Source organism: Ambystoma mexicanum, chromosome 4p (assembly GCF_040938575.1).
Source record: "Ambystoma mexicanum isolate Mex_15411 chromosome 4p, UKY_AmexF1_1, whole genome shotgun sequence".
NCBI lineage: Eukaryota > Metazoa > Chordata > Amphibia > Caudata > Ambystomatidae > Ambystoma > Ambystoma mexicanum.
In genome coordinates, this window is record NC_090927.1 from 816,657,901 (window position 1) to 816,681,310 (window position 23,410).

Below are 23,410 nucleotides of genomic sequence, written 5' to 3' on the forward strand. Positions count from 1 at the left end.
GCCCACCTGGGTGAGGACTGCCCCGAGGCCAAATGGGCTGGCGTCCACAATAATCTCCGACTCCAGGGAGGGGTCAAAGAAAGCCACTGTGTCCTCTGCTGTCAGGGCACCCTTGATGTCCTCGAATGCCGACTGTTCTAACGGGCCCCACTGCCAGATGGTATCCTTTTTCGTCAGGGCCCTCAGAGGTTCCGACCTCGAGGCGAGATTCTTGATGAAACGCCCACAGTACGTCACCATACCCAGGAAGCTCCGCACCTCTGACGCTGACTCAGGGGGGCGTGCCGCCTTGATGTCTTGGACCTTCTTGGGGTCAGGGGATACCCCGCCCTCCTTGAAGATGAAACCAAAGAACTCAATGGTCGGGCGGAGGAACTCACACTTGTCCTTGTGGAGGGTGAGCCCCAGCGACTGCAGCCTTTCAAGGGTCTTGGCTAGGCGTTTCAGATGGTCAGGTTCAGTAGGAGGAAAAAAAAGACCAGAATGTCGTCGCTAATGTTCAGGACGCCCTCCAGGTCTGCGAGAGCGCCACGGATTAGGTTCTGAAACACCTCGGCCGCAGACGACACTCCGAAGCTCAGCCGCTTGTATCTATAGAGCCCCTTGTGAGTGGTAAAAGTTGTGATGTAACGGGACTCTGGGTGTAGAACAACCTGGTGATACCCAGCTCGTAAGTCCAACTTCGAGAAGAACCGGGCCCCTTGCACTTCTGCGATGATGTCATCCATCGTCGGGGTCAGGTGTCGTTCTCTCCTGATGGCCTTATTGGGCAACCGCATGTCCACACAGATTCGGACCGAGTCCGGTTGTTTAGGCTTCCTCGCCACTACGATGGGGGATACCCATGGTGTGGGGCCCTCCACCTTTTCAATTACGTCCAAGTTCACCAGGTTATCGAGTTCCCTGTCCACCTGGTCCCTTAGATGAAATGGGATCCGCCTGTGCTTCAGGGCTACGGGCTGTACCGACTCGTCAATGTGGAGCCTCACGGGGTCACCGTTCATTCTCCCAATCCCTTTGAAGATGTCAGCATACTTGTCCAGCAGGTCATTGATGTCCTCCAAGTATAATGAATAGGCAAAGCTGACTATGCCAAGGGCCTCCGCTGCCGCACAGCTGAGCAGGGTGTTGCTGCTCACCGGAGTCACATAGAATCGGGCCCTGATTTTCGACCCGTCATGTTCCACCTTGGCGACAAACGCCCCATCAAGTGGTAGGGGTTCACGCCCACCAAATGCGAAGATGCGGGCTCTTGGCGTCGCCAGCCTCGGGGGTGGGTTGAGCGCAGCATAATGTCCTCTCGCCATTACGTTGACAGAGGCCCCGGTGTCGACTAACACCGGGACCGGCGAGCAGTTCACCTCTACGACACATCTCGGCTGTCTTCTGCTCCTCCCCTTGAGGACCTCCATGCTGGAGACGAAGAAGATATTCTCCTCATCCTCCTCCTCCACTTCTTCCGCCAGCGCCTCCTCGGGTTCCGCTTGTTCCACCTGAGCTACATTCGGCGGGCGGTATTGCCGCGGGGCCCATAGACGAGGTTGTCCTCTCGGAATAAGTACAGGCAGGGTCGCCCTGCACACCCTCGAGAAGTGGTCAGGCACCCCACAGCGTCCACAGATCTTTCCTTTCGCCATGCACTCCGATGAGTGGGGGAGGTCATAGCCGCACTTCTGGCACGACTCCACCGGCTTCCCTGCTCTGTCTCTGGGAGGTACACCGGGTTTTCGCACCCCTCTGCCGCCCCGCCAGACAGCGCACACCTCCTCTGGTCTCGCTGCACGGGATCCGGCCTCCATCTTATTGGCACGAGCCTCCGCCACCTCATGGCACCTCCCGAGCTCCAGGATTCTGGGCAGAGTGAGTCCGGGCTCTCTTAGAACTTGTCGCCTCAGCTTGCCAGATGAGCATGCCTGGATCAGCATGGTCCTTATCATGTCCTCCGCATCCCCCCACGCACACCCTTGTGACAGGCGGCGCAGGCGGCCATAGAAGGTGTCAAGCGTCTCATCCTCCTTCTGTTTGGCCGACAGCATGACGAACCTTTCGAAGTCCACGTTGGCAAGGGGGACGAAATGCGCGAGGAGGGCGGCTTTGGCTTGATCATAGGAGTTACCCGCTGGAGTTAACGATTCAAAGATCTCCTGCACTGTCGCTCCTGCGGAGTACAACATCGTGGCCACCCTGCTGTCATCATCCGCGACCTGGGCGGCTCGAAAGTACATGTCCAGCCGTCCGATCCATCTCCTCCATCGGGGCCCCAGGCTGGATGGGGGGCCCGTAGCATCAAATTCCGGAATAGGCTGTAGGGCCGCTTGCGCCCTGGCTTGGGCCATGGCCAGGGGTGGTGGTTGAATCGGAGGGGGAACGGCAGCAACCGGGCGCGGCTGTGGGGTTTGCCGCTGGATCTGATCTGTTGAGTCTTCGTCCTGCGAATCTTCCGAGGCCGTCGCACCCCCAAGGGCACGGGGATCACTCATAGGCGCAAGCGCACAGGCACCCTCGTTCTAATCCTGAGGGCCGCAACTTGCCCTTCTCCCCACACTGCCACCACCCACGTGATGATGAAAGGGTTAAAGGAGAGTACCTCGAGGTGCCTTGTGTCCACGTGGGCCGCAGAAGCGGGAGCGTCATCCCCCACGTGATGATGATGAAGGGGTTGAAGAGGGTCCTGAAGAGGATTTGTGTATAAAAGTTCCCAAAAATTGAGCTTTGAAAAGGAATGGGCTGAGAAGGCCCAGCCACCTCAGTCCATCTCCCAGCTACAACTCGACGTCATCGCCTGAAAAATGGCCAAAATATCAAAATTCTGGCATGGGCCTGCGGGTTGTGCTGCCCGCAGTCAGGAAATCCAAAAATTAGGCTTGGATGGCCTTCCTACTCCAAACCAGAGCTTACGGAAGATCCTCCACCTCGTGCGCAAAATGGCCGCCAGCCGCGTGTGGTCCGCGGCCTCAGCGTGATGCGAAACACCCACGGATGTTTCCCATTAATGTAGAAAAATTGTCCGGGATCGCGCTCACCGCCGGGCCCGGGCATCCGACACTCGTCGCCACTGTTGGGGGTCTCTGGGTGCCCCCACTGCGTGCCCGCGAGCCCCTCCACCCACAGACTCCACACGGACACGTCTGTGCGGTTCGGGCTCCCCGGTCGCTCTGACGCGGCCGGGAACGCCCCGTTTATTTAAGGCGCACGCGGCGACGTGCAACGTCACGCCGCCGCGTGCGTATCCCCTCACGGGGCAACGCCACAGAGACCAAGTTTAGAGTGGGTCGAGCAGTGAGGTCTTTAAACTGGGGTGGCACGAAGGATGTCGAGGGGAGCAGACTCTTGAAAAAGGGATCAAGATGACTGTTCCAATATAAAATAAGCAGATTTTGCACTGCTTATATGTTCTATTAAAAGCAGTCACCCCATTCCTCTTCTAATGAGCCTAGGACCTCCTGGGCATCCTTGAGGGTGAGGGGGAGGCAACTCCTACGTGGGGGGGAGGGAGGGCAGAAGCAATACTTTTACTCAAAGGGGGCTTGGTATGAAAGTTTGAATTCTACTGTGGTAGAGGATATTGGGTCTGCTTACAGTAGTGGGGGAGGCGGCAAGGACTGTAACAGTAGCTGAATGATGTTAGCATGTTTATCTGTGTACAGTATATCCATTACACCATCTCCATATTTGTTTTGACTAGTCAAAACAATATTTTCCAATATGATGGCAAATAAACGTATGACCCATGCATTCATAAAGAGAAATATTTGAATAAATTACAGCGATTCTGACACAAGAACACCTTGCCTTGTGACTCATGTTGACATTTTTACAAATCGGAAACGCAAAAAAAGTCTTTGTCAATAATAGGGACATATTAACCATAGTAAGTACAGCTTAGGCGAGATCCAGAAGGAGAAGAGGAGAGTAAAAAATCAGCTGAAGCAAAATAAGGCCTACCTGAGTAATAACATCTGTCAGGATTTATATGCTCAAGTACAGGTACAGTGCACTGATTATTTTGGGTATTCTGTTTCTTCCATAATCTATTTGGCCCTCCAACCAAACCCTTGCTCGCTGCCCCATAGGGAATCAAGCTATACCTCACTCGCGCCTTGATACACTTGTGTATAGGCGTGTTATAAATGCCATATCATATCACTGAGGAGGCCCAACAAGGCTGAAACATGTCTGAGTTTGCTTGTGTTTCCATGCAGAGGGGACCTGGCCTAGCAAGTTGGGCTAGGCCGCTACCATTGGTGGCAGTACCTGACTGATTTGCATATGGCTGGACCCCTTTTGCATTGGCGCACACCGGCTAAAAAACAGTGGTGTGGAAGGTTGCCCAGAGCAATGCCAGTGGTTCAGATTCAAAACCTTCCACCCATCACTTTTGTGGTTATAGCTTGTCTCACTATGTGAGAGAGGGTATGCCCAGATGTGGATCTCTTGCTCGCTGCCCCGTAGGGAACCAAGCTGTACCTCACGGAGGATACCCAACAAGACTAAAACATGTCTGGGGTTGCTTGTGTTTCTGTGCAGAGGGGACCTGACCTAGCAGTTCGGGCTGCGCTGCTACCATTGATGGCTGTAGTTGACTGATTTTCATGTGGCTGGACCCCTTTTGCAATGGCGCAGACGGGCTAAAAAACAGTGGTGTGGAAGGTTGCCCAGAGCAATGCCAGTGGTTCAGATTCATTCAAAACCTTCCACCCGTCCCCTATGTGATTATACTGACCCGGAAATTACAGATTAATTTCAGTGATAGATGTTTGCAGCAAAATATTTGCGGCATGCATTTTGCGAGAATTGGATAGGTGGATAGAAGACAATCAGGTTCACATTTTTATTATTTTGAAACTTTAAGTTCTACAGAGCAGCAATAATAAAGGAATGGTGGTTTCCTGCTAGAACTTGTGTGCCTTGATGTTTCTTTAATAGTAGTTGAGAAATAGGGTCAACCTCTTTATGTCCCCTCACCCTAGATAGGCGGCACATCACCGACATCTATGGTCAGAAACAACACTGAGGGCAGATTTAGTTTTGGTTGGAGGGCCAACTAGATTATGGAAGAAACAGAATACTCAAAATAATCAGTACATTTTACCTGTACATGTTGTATGTGATAATACGTTTAGGATTACAAACGGGGTGTAACAACCTACTCTATGTCCCCCCTAGTGGTGTTTTTTAGATTTATATGCTGCCTTCAACTCGGGGGCCACTAAAAAGTTATGGGCCACCTTTAATGACAAACGAAAAGAGGCACAAAATAGCATGATTAGCTGCATTAGTGCTGGTACTTAGGGTCAGTTCTTAACTAACAAAATTCAGACCGATACCCTAACCATTTTAGATAGGGATCCTTTTTGTTCTTCTTTGATCGTGAAACCATTATATTGATCATAAGCCAACTGAAACTCTCCCGTGCCCGGGGCCCGATGGGGTGTACAATGCAGTTATGCGGGTGAATACCTTAATTTGGACAGACATCTTGTACAACCTTTTTGTAAAGACTGCAAACTCGTGGACGATCCCTGAGTCATGGAAGACAGCCCATCTCATCCCCATATTCGATAAACAGGAGCAGAACTGACCCGGGGAATTACAGATTAATTTCACTACTAGATGTTCCCAGCAAAATATTGGCGGCATGCATCTTGCGAGAATTGGAGAGGTGGATAGAAGACAATCAGGTCTTAAGATATTGTGAAACAGGCTTCCAAAAGGGCTTGTGGACTACACACAATGTTTTGGTCATTAATACATTGATTCAGCAAGTCAGAAGGTCCAATGCTCTAGCCCTGTATATACTCTATATCAATTTTGCAGCAGCCCTTGATACGATTGATAGAAATAGGCTGTGGGCCAAAATGGAGAAGATGGGGGTCCCTAAGGGCCTCCTGTGCTTATGTCAATCGCTACATTATTATTATTTTTGAATGTTTTATTTATTTACTCTTGGCAGCTATAACAAGAAACGTCAGGCAAATGAGAACAGGCAACAGTGAGAACACATGAGCATACAGATGTAGAGAAACACAGCATTTCAGTGATAAAAATAACATTCAGGCAGCAGGCTTTTCGATACAAAATCACAGTAGCTGCAGATGGGGGACAGAAGGGAATGGGGGGTGATTCAGCAAGACAGCCGGATGATTAGTTTGAGGTGCGGACAGTTAAGTAGGAGCGGAACTCCGCCCATGTGTCTTTAGGTCTGGAGGAGTTGGGGAGTGTATCGATGTAGGCCTCCACACAGTTCTGAGCCCATGTAAGGTCGACCAGCCATGTCTTGGCAGTTGGAGGGTTCTTGCCTTTCCATTTGAGCAGTATGTAACCTTTGTCAATCATGCACCCCATACTTAGAAAAGGTCTGAGGCGTTTGGATGGAAATGTAGACATCATTCTATATGTAGCCACCTGGAACAACATCCTGCTGGATTTGAAAATGACCACGTCTCTTCCTGACTTCAAAAAGAAGTTGAAAACCTTCCTCTTCAATGCACCTTCTATCTAGCTTCTTTTGTTTCTGACGCTATTTCACTGTTCTACTGTTTCCTGTTTACTGTCTGTTATACATGTGCGCCTTGAGGCCTCCGAGCGATCTGGCGCGTTATCAATAGTTTTAAAACGTCAATTTGTGGAGTTTGAAATGTATGACAATTCAGCATTTTCGGGGGGTTCCCTGGGGTAATCTGTCCACCATGCGGTGACATCAGCACAAATTCTGTAATACTGCATTTGCTCCATAGCTGAGTCCCTGTGGCCCTGTCACCTGATATGTGGAGTAATGAAGGAGCCGTTTGGAAACAGGTCAGCCAGTGCTCGGTGACCCAGGCCCTCCCAGCGTGAGCTCAGTGATTTGTCCCACGTGAGACCCAACCCAGGGAATTTCCATAGTGGAAGCCAGTTATAGTATGGGTGTTTGGCCCCATATTTTGAGAAAATTGAGCGCCATGCTGTCAAGGTTGTCTTAACCGGACGTAGGGGCAGTTGTCAGTAAATTTCTCCTCTAGGACCAGTGTCGGGAGGTCAGTCCTCCCTGATGCTAGGCCTTCCAGCTTCACGTGAGGCGGGATGGATCATCACTGTACCAGTAGGATGCAAACTGGACTTGGGCAGCTAGCCAGTATTATTCAAGATGTGGAGCTGTCAGTCCTTCCGCAGAATATGGATGAGTCAAATCTACCCAATTTTTATGGATCACCCCAGCATGCCATAGGAATTGCATGAGTGTCTCATGTAGTTTAGTGAAGTATGGTTTGCCGAGCTAGAGGGGAGCATTAACAAATGTTTAGAGTAATTTGGGGAGCAGGATCAATTTTAATTAGAGGAAGCCTGCCCGACAGTGATATTGGCAACAAGCTCCACCTGGTGACCTTAACTCTGGCGTACTCTTTACGGACCGAGTAGATGTCATGGAGGAGGGAGGCGCCCTCTCGGGCCACCATCACACCTAGGTACCTGATGCCATTCGGAGCCCATTGAAGGCGGAAGTCCCTGTGGGGTTCTTTTGTACAGGATGTCAGGGGAAAGAGCTTGGACTTGGTATAATTTATGACAAATCCTGAGTGCTCGCAGAAGAGAGTAATATCATGGATAAGGGAGTTGACAATAGTTTGTGGGTTGCGAATATAGAGTTGGACATAGTCTGCGTATAACGAGATTATTTCAGGGGAGCTTCGGAGACGTAGACCTCGACAGCTGTGATGAAAACGGATGAAGTCAGCCATTGGTTCAATAGCCAGTGCGAAAAGGATAGGGGACGGGGGACATCCCTGATAGGTACCTCTTCCCAGTTGAAATTGATCAGAGACCCTGGAATTGACAAGATCTCTAGCCAAGTGGCTAGAGTATAGTAATTTAATGTATCTGAGCATCTCAGACCCCAGGCCCATTTTTTCCAGTACTAGATACAGATATTTCCATGATACCATGTCAAATGCTTTCTGAGCATCAATCGTGACCGCAACAGCCTTCACATCTGAGTTCAGCCTAGCCATTACATTAAATAGCCGATGGATGTTCAGCGATGTCGCTATACCTGGGACAAACCCCTCCTGATGGATAATGTGGGGCATTAACGGTAGCAGCCGATTCGCCATCACTTTGGTGACAATTTTAATGTTGACGTTCATGAGTGACAGAGGGCGATAAGACCCTCATTCGTTCCTGGGTTTGCCAGTCTTGAGCAGTATGGTTGTGACGGCCTCTCGCATGGACTCAGGCAGCAGGGAGTTGACCAGCGACTCTTCCCAGACCCCGATGAGGTATGGGGCCAAGAGGGTCCCATATTCCCGAAAGAACTCGGCAGTCAGGCCATCAGGGCCGGGTGCCTTTCCCGGGGAGGTCCCTGATAACGGCTAAGAGTTTGTCTGCTGTAATCGGGCTATTGAGGCTTGTGGACTCAACCTTGACAGCAGCACTCCCTCGAGCCAGGCACTAGTGACATCGGGGTCAAATTATGGGTCCTCTTCGTAAAAGGGCACCATAAAAGTTCCGGAACACTTACAGAACGTCACTTTCCTCCCATTTGAGTTCCTCTTGCACATTGAAAATACTGTCAACTTGAGTTCGCCCACATTTGTGTCCTACCAGGCCTTTCTCCCTCCCCATACTTCCTCCCAGCAATTGGCCTAGCGAGAAAGGGAACTTTGTCCGAGGCGTGTGAACGGAACTCCTCCAACTCATTTCGTATCTGTGCTAGAGTTTTCGGTTCAAGAGATCGAGCATGTTCGGTCTCCAGGGCCTTGAGTCGGGCCTCACTGAAGCGAAGGTCGTTCCTGATCGATTTAAGGACCCCTGCCTTCCTAGATATTGACATCCCTCTAGTGAAAACCTTAAAGGCTTGCCACCGAGTACCCAAGAAAGTATCTCCTGTGGCGTTACAGGCAAAGAAGGTTTCAATGTCCGATTTAATGTTGGCCTTGAACACTATGTCCTTCAAAGCCTCCGACTTGAATCTCCAAGTAGAACAAGAGGATGGGGGTTTATCAGTCCTAATATTCAAAATGATTGGGGATTGGTCAGATAATGTGCGAGGAAGGATATGGTCCCTGAGCACCTTACCCAGGAGTGAACTAGTTACCAGAAAAACATTGATGCGCGAGGCCATATCATGTACTGAGGAATCGAAAGTATATTCACGTGTCTGAGGGTGTGTGAGTCTCCAGTCATCCCTTAGGGATAATGTGTTTGTGTGCACTGTCAGTCGGAGGGCGGTCCTGGAAAGGGTTTGGGGGGCATGCGAGTCCTATCTAATCTGAGGTCCAGAATAAGGTTCATATCTTCCCCCCACAGGATGCAGACCCCGATGTATGAGGATAGTATCTAAGGGGAACGCTGTTGTGGTGTCGGCACACAAAACAGGTTACTCTGAACATATTAAACATGGTGGCGGAACAAACAAATGTGTAATGTACACCAAGGAGCTTACAGAACTTCATGTATGGGTCAATTGCAGGAGTTTTCAACCAGGGTGTTGTTCATCAGGAGGGGCACCCACAATATTGTCAACAGGAATCTGGAACTCGATACAATTCATTGCCTCCTCTGGGACAGTAACAAAATACATCATCCCTCGGAAATGAAAATGCAAGTGTGCTGGAAATAGCATTGCAGATTGCATATTGCGGTCTCTCAGTATTTTCTTGATTCCAGTGAACAGCTGATGTTCTTGTTGGACCGCAATGGAAAAGTTGGGGAACATTCGAATGGTTTGGGACCCCAGCTGAAGTTCTTTCTTTTCCGCGGCCAGCCGAAGTATTTGGTCTCTGTCGCGGTAGCTAAAGATTTTAGCAATGATCGGGCGGGGGAAGTCTCCAGGCTTGGGCCTTGGAGTAAGTGCCCAGTAAGCACGTTCCACGGCGAAGAATGGTGAGAGTTGTGGGTCGTCAAGGAGCTCCTTGAGCAGGCGTTCCACTGCCAGTTCCGTGCCCCCAGACAGCGCATCCTCGGGAACCCCACTATGTGAATGTTGTTCCTCCTCGACCGGGACTGTAAATCATTGCATTTGTGTCTAACCAATTTCGTGTCCTTTGTAAGGGTGACTACCGCAGTTTGGAGAGATTGCATGTTAGCCTCAATCACTCCAATCCTTTCTTCTGCTTAGTTAATCCGTAGCAAAACCTCTTGTCATGGCCTTCATCATTGGTTTAAGGTCAGGGGCAGATGACTCGGATATAGAGTCTCTCGCAGGTGGGGAAGCAGGATCCTCACCAGACTCCCCCGGGGGGCCACCTTGGCGAATTTATCCATGGCGCCAGTTTCTTTCCCCCCTTCCATGGCTGGAAGACATATTGAGCAGGGCCCCTGGGAGGCAGTACCCACCATCCAGGAGCTAGCCATGGGGCAAGGTACCCAGCGTTCTCAAGGAAAGGGCTCCAAGCAGATCGTGGTATTAGGCACCCCCAGCTGGGCCATACTGACCGCAGGGATTTGAGTCACTCTGGGGGTGCAGTATTCAGTGAGGAATTGCTGGATGGTTTCTCCCGCGATAGCTGTAACAAAGGCGGGCGGCCCAGAGGACAGGATTGTACCCCCCAGGAGGGAAAGCTCAGCACTCACCAGGAGACAGATGGCAGCTCCTGCCGGGCCTCAGCAGCACCCGCGGCGTGTGCATTTCAGACTAGCCCTCACATGGGCTGGCTGTAGATTGACAGACAGGGCCCCGGCGAGGACGCACAGCAATTCCAACGGAGGAGATCAAGGCTGAGGGCATAGAGGAGGGGTGGGACTATGGGGTGTTGGGATACGGGAGCCTCCCGCTGGATAGATGTTGCTTCCCAGCGCTGAATAGTAAGGGACACTCTGTCCGGTGGCACCCGGGAGGAGCCGGGGATGGTGCAGCCCCAATCGAGGTCCCATGAGATGGCTCCCCGGTGCTGGGACAAGCTGGACAGCCCGGCACTAATGGCACAGTCCCCAGGGAAGGTGACAGGCCGCGTGCAACAAGGGCCGAAGAGCAGGGAGGCCCCCCGACCAGGGCGGCTTCGGATTTATTTATTTTTTATTTGCCCCACCGGGCGGCTCCCCACAAGCACCCGGAGAGTTCATAGGCACCCGGAGGTGCGTTGGCAACAGGGGCCCAGCTATGCCGCAGGCCGATCGCGGCTACAATGCCAGGCTCTCAGCCCTGCTGCAGGGTTCAGCAGCACAGGGTCGCACAGCCAGCCGACAGGGAACCTGGCAGGTTACCGGACTCTCTCGAGGCATGGGCACCGCACGGCTTCAGAGGGCTCTAAGGTTGCAATTTTCGGGCTTCAAAAGTGTATAGATCCGCCACAAATAAGAGGATGTGTGTGCCGGCATGCAGAGCTCGAAGGCTAGTTAGCCATCTTCCTCGCCTGCTCAACAGCGCCCCCCGTCAATCACTACATTATGAAAATGTTACCAGGGTTAGATTAAATGATGATGGAGAATGATCTGATGTCTTCTACTATTTAATATATTCATGGCTGACATTGGCAACATTTTTCTAAAGGTTAACAACTTCCCACCCCGATTGGGGCAAACACAAATCTCGTGGCTTGCATATGCAATGATTAGGTTATCTTCGACAATACGTATGTGGGCATATGCAGAAGTGCCCGGGCCATCTTGGAATATGATAAAATGAATGGTCTCAGGGTGAATGTTTTGAAATCTAAATGTATGTGTATTGGGAAAATTAATAGACCCGGAGCCTGTATTTATACCCAAGAAGGTTATTTAATAAAGTAGATAGCTACAGCTTTCTAGACTAGGTGGTCAGCACAGGGAAAGATGACTTTGATCTAATGAATAAGCAGCATATTAAAGCTATTGAAATTATGATGGCTATTAAGAGGTTCATACAAAACACCCCCGGTTATGGTTTGCTAGGTATGATCATGATTTATAGACAGAGGTTGGTGGTTTCTATAATATACTTCGCGAAAAAAGTGGAAGATCTTATCTGGCGTAAGATGCTTGGTCTAGCTAATGCTACCCCTGTGGAAGCCATCAGCTCTGGGCTGGGATTCACCCCCATAGCCACCATGATCAAGATAAACATAGGCAATCTATACATCAAATTTATGTCAGCAATGGAAGGCACCTTGCTATCAGTTCTAAGCAAGGGAATTATTGATGGCAGTCTCCCCGCGCTCCTGTAGTTTGAAGCAATGAATGACATTTTCTTTGAACAAATTGCTTGGTCACCAGAATGGAGCTATCGTAGGAAGGTATTATGTAACTCCTTTAAGAGATGTGCTTAAAATGGGACTGGGCTAGGAACACGTAGCCCCCCTGAAATCACAACTTTTTCTAGAATGTTTCTTCTCTACAAAAAGCCACAATGCTACATCTATCAATTTCCCTCGCCCGTCTTGAGACTATATTTATGTCAATTCGAATGAACAAACTGCATGTGTTGGCTAGTACGGGTGCCTGGCGAGGCATTTCTGTAGAGAATCGTGTCTGCAGATTGTGTGATGATATAGCTCAAGTGGAAACAATCATGCATATCACCACTGCCTGCCCGGCTCTATGGCATACCTATGTAAAGTACTATGATGACATGTTTAGGGCTTACATTCCATCCTAAGTGAGAACCTTTGCTTGAATTGTGTGGCAGGCCGTGGCTTGCCCTTGCAAATAGCCATAACCAAAGTATGGCAAGTGGCTGAGGAAATTATGCAGTGTAGTGAACAATGAGACGAAATATGAAATATCCTCTGAGATACAGCTATTGGGTTAAGAAAGTTGCTATGTGAAGTGGGTTAACTTTGACTAATGCTTGTGGTAATGCTTTATATACTTATGTTGATGATATTTTTTGTATTCTGACGTGTGATGTTTTTGTTCTATTTTATTTTGTGAAAAGTAAAATATTTAACTGCAACACACAAATAAATACATTAAAAAAAGATTTCATTTTATTGAAGTGTTTTTTGCATGGTCTGAAATAATTTTTCCAAGAAAATGGGAATAATGTGGTGCAGCGAATAAAGCACAACACAGTGGATGCTTTTCATACTGTTTATTGTCCTCCCCAAAGCTATACAGGATGGCTTTGCATTTGGTTCAACAAATCTCTCGGTCCAAGAAAATTCTTTAGGTTTTGTATTCCTCAATCCAGTGATCCCTTCCTGGTAAATTCTCCATTCTTCATCACACACAGTCCTGGTGGGGAGGGCCGGCGGTGTTGTGTCTGCCCACACTTCCCTCTTGACGTCTCAGTTTGTTTGTTCTGGACTCCATGGGTTCCCTTCCACCTGGGTTTCGGGGCCTTGCTTGTGCACCTGCACATTACGCCTGGGCAGAGGTGGCAGGTAGATTTGGACTAGGTGGAACTGAGTACCAGAGCTTCGACCAAGAGGTTGGCCGCTGTCACAAAAAAGACATGAATCATTCATCAGCTATAAACTCCTTGTTTGGGTAATGAAAAGTGTGACATGGTCAGAGATCTGACTCTGTCACGAGGGGGAGAGGGAATGGAGGCCTGCCAGGGTATTTACCAGAGCATTCCGGCCCCAGAGATGTGGTGTGGGAGTTTTGAAGGCTCCAGTCTCTGTCCCTTATACTTGTGCCTGGCTGAACATGTCACGTACCACTGTCAATCACCTTGTACCTGTTGTGCACAATGCTTGCCAGTCTCTTTCTCCCATAGGATTACAGCTACCAGGAGTCATTCTGGTGAATACCTGGCTTCAGCACTCAACTCAATTGCAATATGGAAATTCCATGCAATGCGGAGACAAACTCTTTCTTCATAGTGGACCACTACATTGAAAAGAGCCGACAGACCTGCTTATGAAAGGAGACAGGGCTTGAGCCCATTTTATACTCTCTGACATTTGGAACACAGCCCAAGGGGAGAAAGAAGGAAGCGGTTGGCATGGGAAACCAGCTGCATAGAGTGTCAATCAAGAGGGGAAGGGTAGGACACAAATTAGCAAATGGGACAGGTCAGTGTGGGTTTTTCAGGTGAGGCCAAAGGAGGAGAAGGTGGACCAAAATTCCGGGTGGAGTAGGAAGATTCAGCGGAGCGTGGAGGAGGTCTAGAGAGTGTGTGTGCAAGGTGAGGTATTCGTTGGTGAGAGAAAGTGGTACTTAGGTGTGGAAGTGTTTGTAATGTTCAAGAGTGAGATGTAGGGAGAGTGTAGGGGAATAAGTAAGTGGAAGTGAGTGAAAAAGGTGAAGGAGGGATACAAAGGAAGGTGACTTTGGAAGAAAGTGTGGGTGGAGTATAAAGTAGTGGAATGTCGTGGGATGACAGTAGTGCAATGTAATGGAAGGAGAAAGTAGTGGGTGTAGTGGGAGGAGAAAGTGTAGTTTGCCTTTGGATACTGGATTTTCCTGTATGTTGACATATGTCTCCACATAAGGCGCAACTTCAAGGAAATCAGACAGAGTTCATGCCTGATAACCGATTGGGAACTGCCAAAAACAAATTCGATACTTCCTTCCATAGTTTACCTTGGATGGTATTTAACATATTGCCTACATCAAGTAGGCATATATCCAGACCATACAGCTGGATCGGTTCTAGCCAGGTAGAAACATACAGCAGGCATAACGGAAAATGTACACAATCTTGCGAATAAACATCGCATTGGGGGAGTTAATGTCCTCATCTTGCCAATAAGGGTATCCCTCCACATAGCCATAGAGGTATTATTGCTCATAGTATATCCAAAATATTTCATAGATGATACAAGGTCCAGTCTTTCAGGGCCCATTCCCCAATGAATAGTCTTGGGTTTACGGCCCCTACCAAACACCACCACTTTCAACTTCATACCATTAGGCAGCATATTGTTGTCAAGAACATACTTGTAAAAGATATTTAACTTACTTTGTAGGCCCATAGCCATTCGGTCGAAAAGAATAAAGTTGTCGGCAAAGGCTAGCCAATCCAACCTAATGCTTCCAAGCCTTGCCGACGAGATAGCGGTCCTCTGCCAACCCCTATCCAGATCACAGACGTACATATTAAAGAGGGTCAGAGCTAGTGTACACCCTTGCTTCAGTCCTACAGAAGATGTAATGATCGAAGAAAGTGAGCCACCTTGGGACAGACGTATCTGCAGAGTGGTGCCTGCGTGCAGAAGAGCAAGCAACTGGACCCGTTTTCTGGGGCTATTCATCTGAAGGAGTTTAGACCACAGCACTCACTTAACCACACAGTGAAATGCGTTAGACATCTCAAGGGAGGCCAAATAGACCGCCCGACATTGCTATGTTGGACATTATGGTGTAAATGAGCAAGAATGGTAGCACTGAGGGAAGTCCCAATTGTTTCCTAAACCCCACCTGAAATCGGGCAGAGCTTGAGATTGATTTATGCTGTAATTGAGATTCTTTAGGAGCAGTGTAGCAAACACCTTACTGATTGCATCAGTTAAGGCAATTGGCCTATAGTTTCTTGGATCCAAGGGATCCCCCTTTTTAAAGATCGGTATAATGATGGATTGTAGCCAAGACAGAGGAATTACATGTGCCCTGAAAATTTGGTCGAACAAGGGTTTAAGGGGAGCTGCCCAAACAGGAGGAGAATCTTTCAAAACAACAGGGGAATGCCATTAGGGCCAAGAACCCGAGAAGGTTTAAGATGATCTATAGCCCAGATGATATCATCTACCTCCCAAAAGCAAATACCCCAGTTAATTGGGCTCAACGAGGGATCTTTGTAGTCGGTAAAGGCTTCAGGTAGGAGGTATTTGTTCTCATAAAATTCAACCAGATTTGTTCAGTAATCTGAGAATCCTTAGAAACCCCCTTTAGACCTGGGGTACTGTTAATAGTAGCCCAGAATTTGCCTTCATTGCCGTTACACAATAGTTTCAAAATTGACTGATTGTCTTTAACATATAGGTCCATCTTCAGAGATATAACCAAATTCTTGTGCTTTTGGCACACACTCTCTCCTTAGTATATTCAACAGAGGACAGCGTCTGCTTTTTTATCAGAGCTACATTTTTTCATTTGAGTTTCTTCAACTCCATAATTCTGTCATCGAAAATGTGCCTAATCTTGCCTCTACTCCCCTGGATTTCCCAATGTATTGTTGATCTCAGACAGTCCATAATAATCTTGTATGAATCGATGTCCCAACCTCCAGAGCACTCAATGTCTTAGTCTCTGTACCTAAGGTTCATAATTGTATTAGTCAAGCATTCAGTAAACCTCCTAACCATTCCACTATTCCACTTATTGATACACCCGCCCCTGGCTGGCGATAGGCAGCAAGATCTGTTCGCAAATCATAATTTCTCAGGACAAGTTCAAGGGGAAATGACAATAATAGATGATTCCCTAGATCTCGATCGATAAGAGCTAATGGGCCATGCTTTGCTCTGAGGCCTGAGGATATATAAAAACAATCGATCCTCGAGGATCTAGGCCCTCTATGCCAAGTATATACCGATAGTTCATTAGATGACTCAAATTCCAAATAAGTCATGTCCCAGTCTCCAAGAAAGTGATCCCAACTGATCCCACTTTGTACCATGCCTCGTACATCAGATGAAATAGATCCACCATTATTGTAGGTTGATCCCACCGCACAGTTCGCATTGAAGTCCCCTTCCATGATAATAAGATTGTAATTACCCCCGGTGAACGAATCCTCAACAAGTGTAGCCAAATTAGTCTGAATAAAATCCACACGTACACCACTCGGGTTCCAGTACATATTAATTAGCAAAATAGAGGGTTGAGAAGGGCTGGAGGTTAACCTCACCGCCAATAGCCATTCAGAGTGAAATATTAATTTGCGTTTCATACTTAGATTATGATCAATGGCCACTGTCAGTCCCCACCCCCGCCGGGCAGCCCAGTTCACCTTTGACAAGGAGTTCTCCCAGAATTTAGACAAATTCACCCTACCACAGACATTCCAATTAATAAGCTCCACTCTAGTGTTGCTAGGATTGCTCCAAACCCTGTGTGAAAACCACCCAAGACCAGTCATGTCCATTTTGGAGAAGACTCGTAATTAGTGTGGTGTGATTGCTCACTCCTTTTGTACATTCCGTCATGCCCTCACCCAAAATCTTCACACAGGGAATATGGCGCTTAAAAGCCAGCAACACCTTAGCATCATCGACTAATTTGAGGCCAGACAAATCATACCCCAACAATTCCAAATTTGCTCACTGATCCCACACCATATTTGATAGAATCTCAGAGTGGAAAACTCACCATCCGTTCATTATTCACTATAGGGAGGGAAATATCATCAATATCATCCGATGTAATGGACCTCAAATGTGGAATCTATTTATTAAACATTCCTATATATAAAAATGTAACCCACCAGAACTACAAGCTGTACCCTATTACAATAGACTTAGAATGACTTCCAATTTATCTATACAGGACATATTAATACGCCCCAGAGGCTTCTGGAGAATCAAAGAATATAACCACTCCAGACCTGATATCAAGGAAGGAAGAACGCCCCTTATTCACTCGACTTTCTAAGAATAAGAAACAGGGTAAGCATTCCTCTATCTCTGTTACATTTCTATGCCAGGAACAACTTCAATTAGCCATCTAGCTCATTTACCGTTATTTAAACAGCCATAAATAATGGATATGTAGAATATCAGGTATAAAGAGACAAGGCCATTATTTACTTGGGTCTTTTGCACCAATTCGCTTGACTGTGTATTATTTGAACACCTGGCTCTTCGCCTTTCCTCGCATGATGACTATCTCATTGCATTTTTTGGTGAAGTCAAAGATCAAAAGACTAAATTACAGTTTGTTGAAGCAACAAATGTTTGAAATGATGCAAAACAATCTAATTTATACCCTTGATCTAATCTAGAATATTGTTTAATTTGTTTATCAGATTAAAAGTTTGATGTACATAATACAGCCCCTGAAGAAGAGAATCATTCTCGAAACGCGTTGGGCAATTCTTTATTAGGACCAATAAATCCTGAACAAACTAAAGATGAAGATATGAGTTGTCTTTTGTACACAAGTGGAAAATGAAAAAGGAATTTTTGCTATTGTACCTTATGATCTAATTAAGCTATGCCTAGAATTTTACTCAAAAATGTCAATGTCATAAAGTTAACTAATGAATTAGAATGAATGGTAGACTACATATTCTGAAAGACTTGGCTATATAGCCCCAGACAGTGTGCAGGGGACGGGAGTTCCCTAACAGGGAACTTATCTTGTTCTCACGTTTTCCACGACCCATATGCCAGGGTTGTTATTTTTCTCCCCCGCACCTTGACCTCAGATAATAATTTCAAGAAGATAACATCAGACCATACTAAAAAGTCAAGATATACTTTGGTGTGCATGGTGCTAACCCTTTTAAGAAAACACCAAACCACAGCTCCTGACACGCTATGAGAGCAATACCCAGAATTCTCCCTTACCAACCCAAGTCCATGGGGTCACTATTCCTCAAGGTCTCCAGACATCCAGCCACAAAGAACTGGCAGAACTGCTAGAGAGATATCCGGATGTGTTCTCCCTGAAGCTAGCGATGTTTCGAGGGGTAGGCCACAAGATCGAAACAACCCCCCCCCCAGAGTGACTAGAACGAAACCCTTCTGACTACCTGAGTCTTGGGTAAAATTATCAAGTAAGAACTGAGGAAGATGTAGGCCTAGGTGTAACTGAAAGATCTTACAGTTAGCGTTCCTCCCCAATCATACTGGTCCCAAATCCTGACAATAGCTGGGATTTGTGTCAGTTTCCAAAGATGAAACAAAATCTGTAAGTTCAATGCATGCCCCAGATAGATGTACTGGTGGACACCCTTGGAGACACAAAGTATATTTAAAGGCACAACATTTCAAGGGGCTATTGGTAGGTACCCCTTAATCAAATGAAAGACAGCTTTCTCAATATCCAAAGGGCTCTTTGAATTTATAGTCCTCCCTTTTTGCCTCCATGGGGCACCCGCTACATTCCAATGGCTTATGGATTGCATCCTGATTCCCTTTCAGAGCTTCGCTTGGGCATATCAGGATGACATAGTTGTATCCAGCTGAACCTGGGGAGATCACATAAGACACCTGACCAACATGATAAGGGCCCAGCCCATGGCCAACCCAGCTAAATGTTTTTTGGCCTGTCATCTGTCAAATGCCGTGGATTCCATGTGAGGAATGGATTGGTATTCAGAAGCTGGTCAGATTGGCCATGACTTTTAACCAGTAAGGACATCCAGGCTTGAGATCAAGAAGCAAAATACCTGAACACGTGGATGACGCTCCATGATTTCACTAGAGAGAATGAACAAATGTACTTTAAACCGAGAGTATTACGTAACATTTCCATTTTGTGACCAATGAAAGCTGAGATGAACTACTTTGAGAAAAACCACATTGATATGTAAATGAAATGCCATATGAACTCAACCGAACAATATTGAAGTGAGAATAATCGGGGAAGAGTGGGGGGAGGGAATGTTAATTTATGGTTTAACTGTTACACTCAAGAACTCAATGGAAGAAAGCAAGGAGATCTGCAAAACATATGAGATTGAATGTTATAAAATGTTATTAAATGTATCGTTTATATATGGTGTAACCTGAGCTTGTGAGGAAAGAAAAATAAAATAAAGTTTGTAAGCCTTACTTATCCAAGGAGTTTGTGCTTCAGACTGATTCCTCCTCAACCGAACTTGGGGCAGTCATGTCGTAGGTCCAAGATAGGAAGGAGGAAAATACATTGTATACCAGTCACAAGTTCTTTCCCAGAGAAATAAACTATCTGCCACAAATACCTTCCTTCTCGAGCTCTTCGCTCATCCGCCTCCAACTCCCTCAGGGTCAGATGCTTCTCCAAGCAACGAGTTGGTGGTAGATCTCTTTCTTCGGCTGGGGCCTCCCTTTGGAACAGCCTTCCCGCCTCCCTGAAACCTGAGGAAAATCCTCTCCGGTTCTGGAAGCACCTCAGAACCTTTCTCTTTGCTTCTGCTTTTTCTCCTCCTCTCCACTGCTGACTTCCTGGCTGATACTGAAACTGCACTGGTTACCTGGCAAACCTCTGATTTTGGGCCCAGGCTCCCTCCCCCACCATTTGCATTCATGCACTGCCTTCCTGGCAACCCCCGCACTTGGGGACTGTTTTTTCTGTATCCCTACAGTCCCTCTACCAGCACTTGACACCTGATGTCTGCACTTATCCTTGCACTTGCCACCTGCTCGACGTACTTTTACTTGTTTATTTATCTTATTATCCCATGTACTGCAGTGTCCCCCCCATCCCCCCTCTGCACTTTCCTCCTCCCCCTTTCCATGAGGATCTGAATGACACCTGGCCTAGTAGGATCGCTGTCTGTCTTCCCTCTTTTCCCCCTCCCTTGCCTCGTAGCGCCTTGAAACACTTGTATATAGGCACGTTATAAATGCCATATCATATCATATCCAGTGGCGCAGTTAGAGTGTCTGGTGGTAAAGTGGGTCATACAGATCCTCCGATCTTATCTGTCTGGGCGCAAATTCAAACTGGTAATCAAACATGTCTCCTTGATGTGAATGGCCAGACACCAACCCTCACATTTTAAGAGGGTTCTACATACTCCAGCCATACCTGTTCACAGCGAAAGTCAGGGCCGAATCAAAACAGTCCAGCATGGATTCCCTCTCTAGGTGTCCCCAGGTAGCTAGATGTTTCAGGGAGAAGGACTTAGAAGATTGGGTGGAGGTGTGTGATAGGGTCAGAGATCGGACTCTGCCAAGAGAAGAGTGGAACCCTCTCAACCTCGGGCTTGATGCCTACCATTGTGTTTACCAGAGACAGATGTGCACCAGAGGCAGGGTGTTGGAGTTGGGAGGACCCCAGTATCTGTCCTTTCTACCTGTGCCTGGCTGCAAATGTCAAGTACCAATGTCAATCACCCCATAAATGTTGTGCTCAATGCTCGCCAGCCTCTTTCTCCCATCCTACTAGAGCGACCAGGAGTCATTACAGTGACTACCCGACTTCTGCACTCACCAGGAAGAAAGATTGCAGAAAGCGAGAAAACAACAGAAAAACTCACCAGTCAAAGCAGCAATTTGGAAGCTGCATCCAACCCAGACACACATTTTAAAAGTGACTTTGTTGCAGAGAGACGGCGGACTCGTTGCGATGAATAAAGGTTTTTCCTCGACTCACACAGATAACATATCTCTGAAACCCTGTGGCGGCGAAGGGAGAGGAGCGGCTAATCACGTTGGCAACATTCAGCAAGGCACACTGTCAGCACTTTTCAGCTGCAGGACAAAGACGTCAGCCTCCATAAGCACTAAATAGCAGCACCACTGAAATAACACAGTGGTCGAATGTATACTTCCTATGTAGAAGACGGGTTCAAATCCCCCTTAAGGACTGTGGGTAAAGTTAATCTAAATTTATGAAATAACATCTACAACACCACAAAAGCATGGGGAAATAAAATAAAACCTTATTTCATGAAGCAAGAGGAACAAAGAGAGCCTTACCAACTATATACCCAGGAGGGGCAAACCAGAAAAGCTGGAGCAGAGCTCCTATATGGGAGAGTTAATTGGAACTCCTAATTCATCCAACTGTTATTCAAACTAAACAATAGGGGATTACCTACCGGGAAGGATATGATATAAGCACTACTTCCACCAATGGTGAAGCCGGGCAGTTCAACCAATTAGTAGTCAGCTAAGGGGAGAAATTAGTGAATAAAAGGAGGGACAGTTCAGTTGCAAGTTGTCTCAGCTGGGGAATGGTTCCCTGGATAAGCAAAAGCAGTGGAGAAGAAGCCTTAAGCAGGGTAAGGAAGGTTGCCTTGTGCCTTACCAGGCCCTGCTATGCTGAAAAGGGAAAGCTGAGAGAGCCCAGCTGAACTTAAAGGGGGAGAAGAGACCCACACCCCTCTGATCCAGGAGGCCAGAGAAGCTGGAAGAAAGGCAGCCCATGCTAGCCTGTGGAAGGGGCTAGACAACCTAAAGTTCCCCAGTGAAGAAGGGACTGTGGGCAGCCTGACTACTCCTGGACGGCAAGAGGCGAGAAGGGGTGAGCCCAGTGTGAAGGAGTCACAAGAGACTCATCCCCTTTGTTAACCTAAGAGAGGGTGTGAGAGTGAGGATACCCCAAGAGAGGGAAACGAAAGCCAAGTGACATCAAGAGAGGGGAGGAAGAAAGAAGGAATTAGCCCATTTTGAAAGGGTCGCATAAGAGACTCAACCCCATGCTAAGCATGAAGATACCCAAGAGAAGGATTGAGAGTGGAGATACCCCAAGAGAAGGGGACAGTGTCAAGAGAAGGAGAGACAGTGAAGATACCCCAAGAGAGGGGAACAAGAATAAAGAGACCCCAGCAGAGGGGAAGAGAGTGAAGATTCCTTGGAACAGCGGTGAAAGCGAGAAGCAAGAGAAAGAGTGTTTGAAGACACGAAGGGGAACATAAACACTGCTGAGTGTGTTAAACACCTGGAAGAATACACCCTGAGGTGTCAATAGAAAGAGAGACTGAAATGCCACTAGTAAGACTTTATTTTGAACAATGTTTTTTGAAATCTTTAACCATTACTGTGGCACCTGAAGAACTTTGTATCCAGGGCAGAATCCCTGAAACAGAAGCAGCAGCAGTCAAGCATCTTTTAGTTGTTAAACCCTATAGATTTATGTGTGTTAGTTGCTATAAATCTGGTAGGCTAGCATATGATGTGGGCTAGGGATATTATAATTTGGATCCATCCTGACAAGAATATCCTTTCCTTGAACCTTTTTAGTTTTAGAATAGGGAACTCAACACTTGGAGTTAATTTTTATTTTTGTTTGTTTGTTATTTTCTTTGAACTTGGCGAAGTGGTCAGACTAATTGTAACAGAATATAATAAAAATCCATGACTACGATGTCCCAGAGCCTTAGTCCACCCTCTGGTTCACAAAACTGCATATAAACGAGGTTGTGCTTACAGCCCATTTGATACTTTCTGACACTTATAACCTGGCCCACGGAGAGCAAGCAGGCAGCTCTTGACCCAGCGAACCTGCTGATGTAGGGTGCGAATAAGGAGAGAAGAGGATGATAAAAGAGAGCAGATGAGGCCGGTCAGTGTGGGTTTTTTGGTTTAGGAGAAGGTGGACCAAAAGACTGTGCAGAGGAAGAACAATGCAGTAGAGTATGGAGGAGGTTTAGAGAGCTTGTGTGCAAGAGGAGGTATTGGCTGGTGAGAGAAAGTGGTACTTGGGTATGAAAGTGCATGTAAGTTGCGAGAGTGAGATTTAGTGAGAGTGTAAGGCAGTAAGTAAGTGTAAGTGAGTGGAAAACGTATAAGGGATGACAAGGGAAAAAGGTGTGGGTGGGTTGTAGACTAGTGGAGTGCAGTGGGAGGAAAGAGTAGTGCAGTGGGAATAGAGAGTTGTGCGGTGTAGTAGGAGCAGAGCGTATTGGAGTGTCGGGAGAGGAGAGAGTAGTGAAGCCTAGTGAGAAGGGAGAGTAGTATGAAGGGAGTTAGAGGAG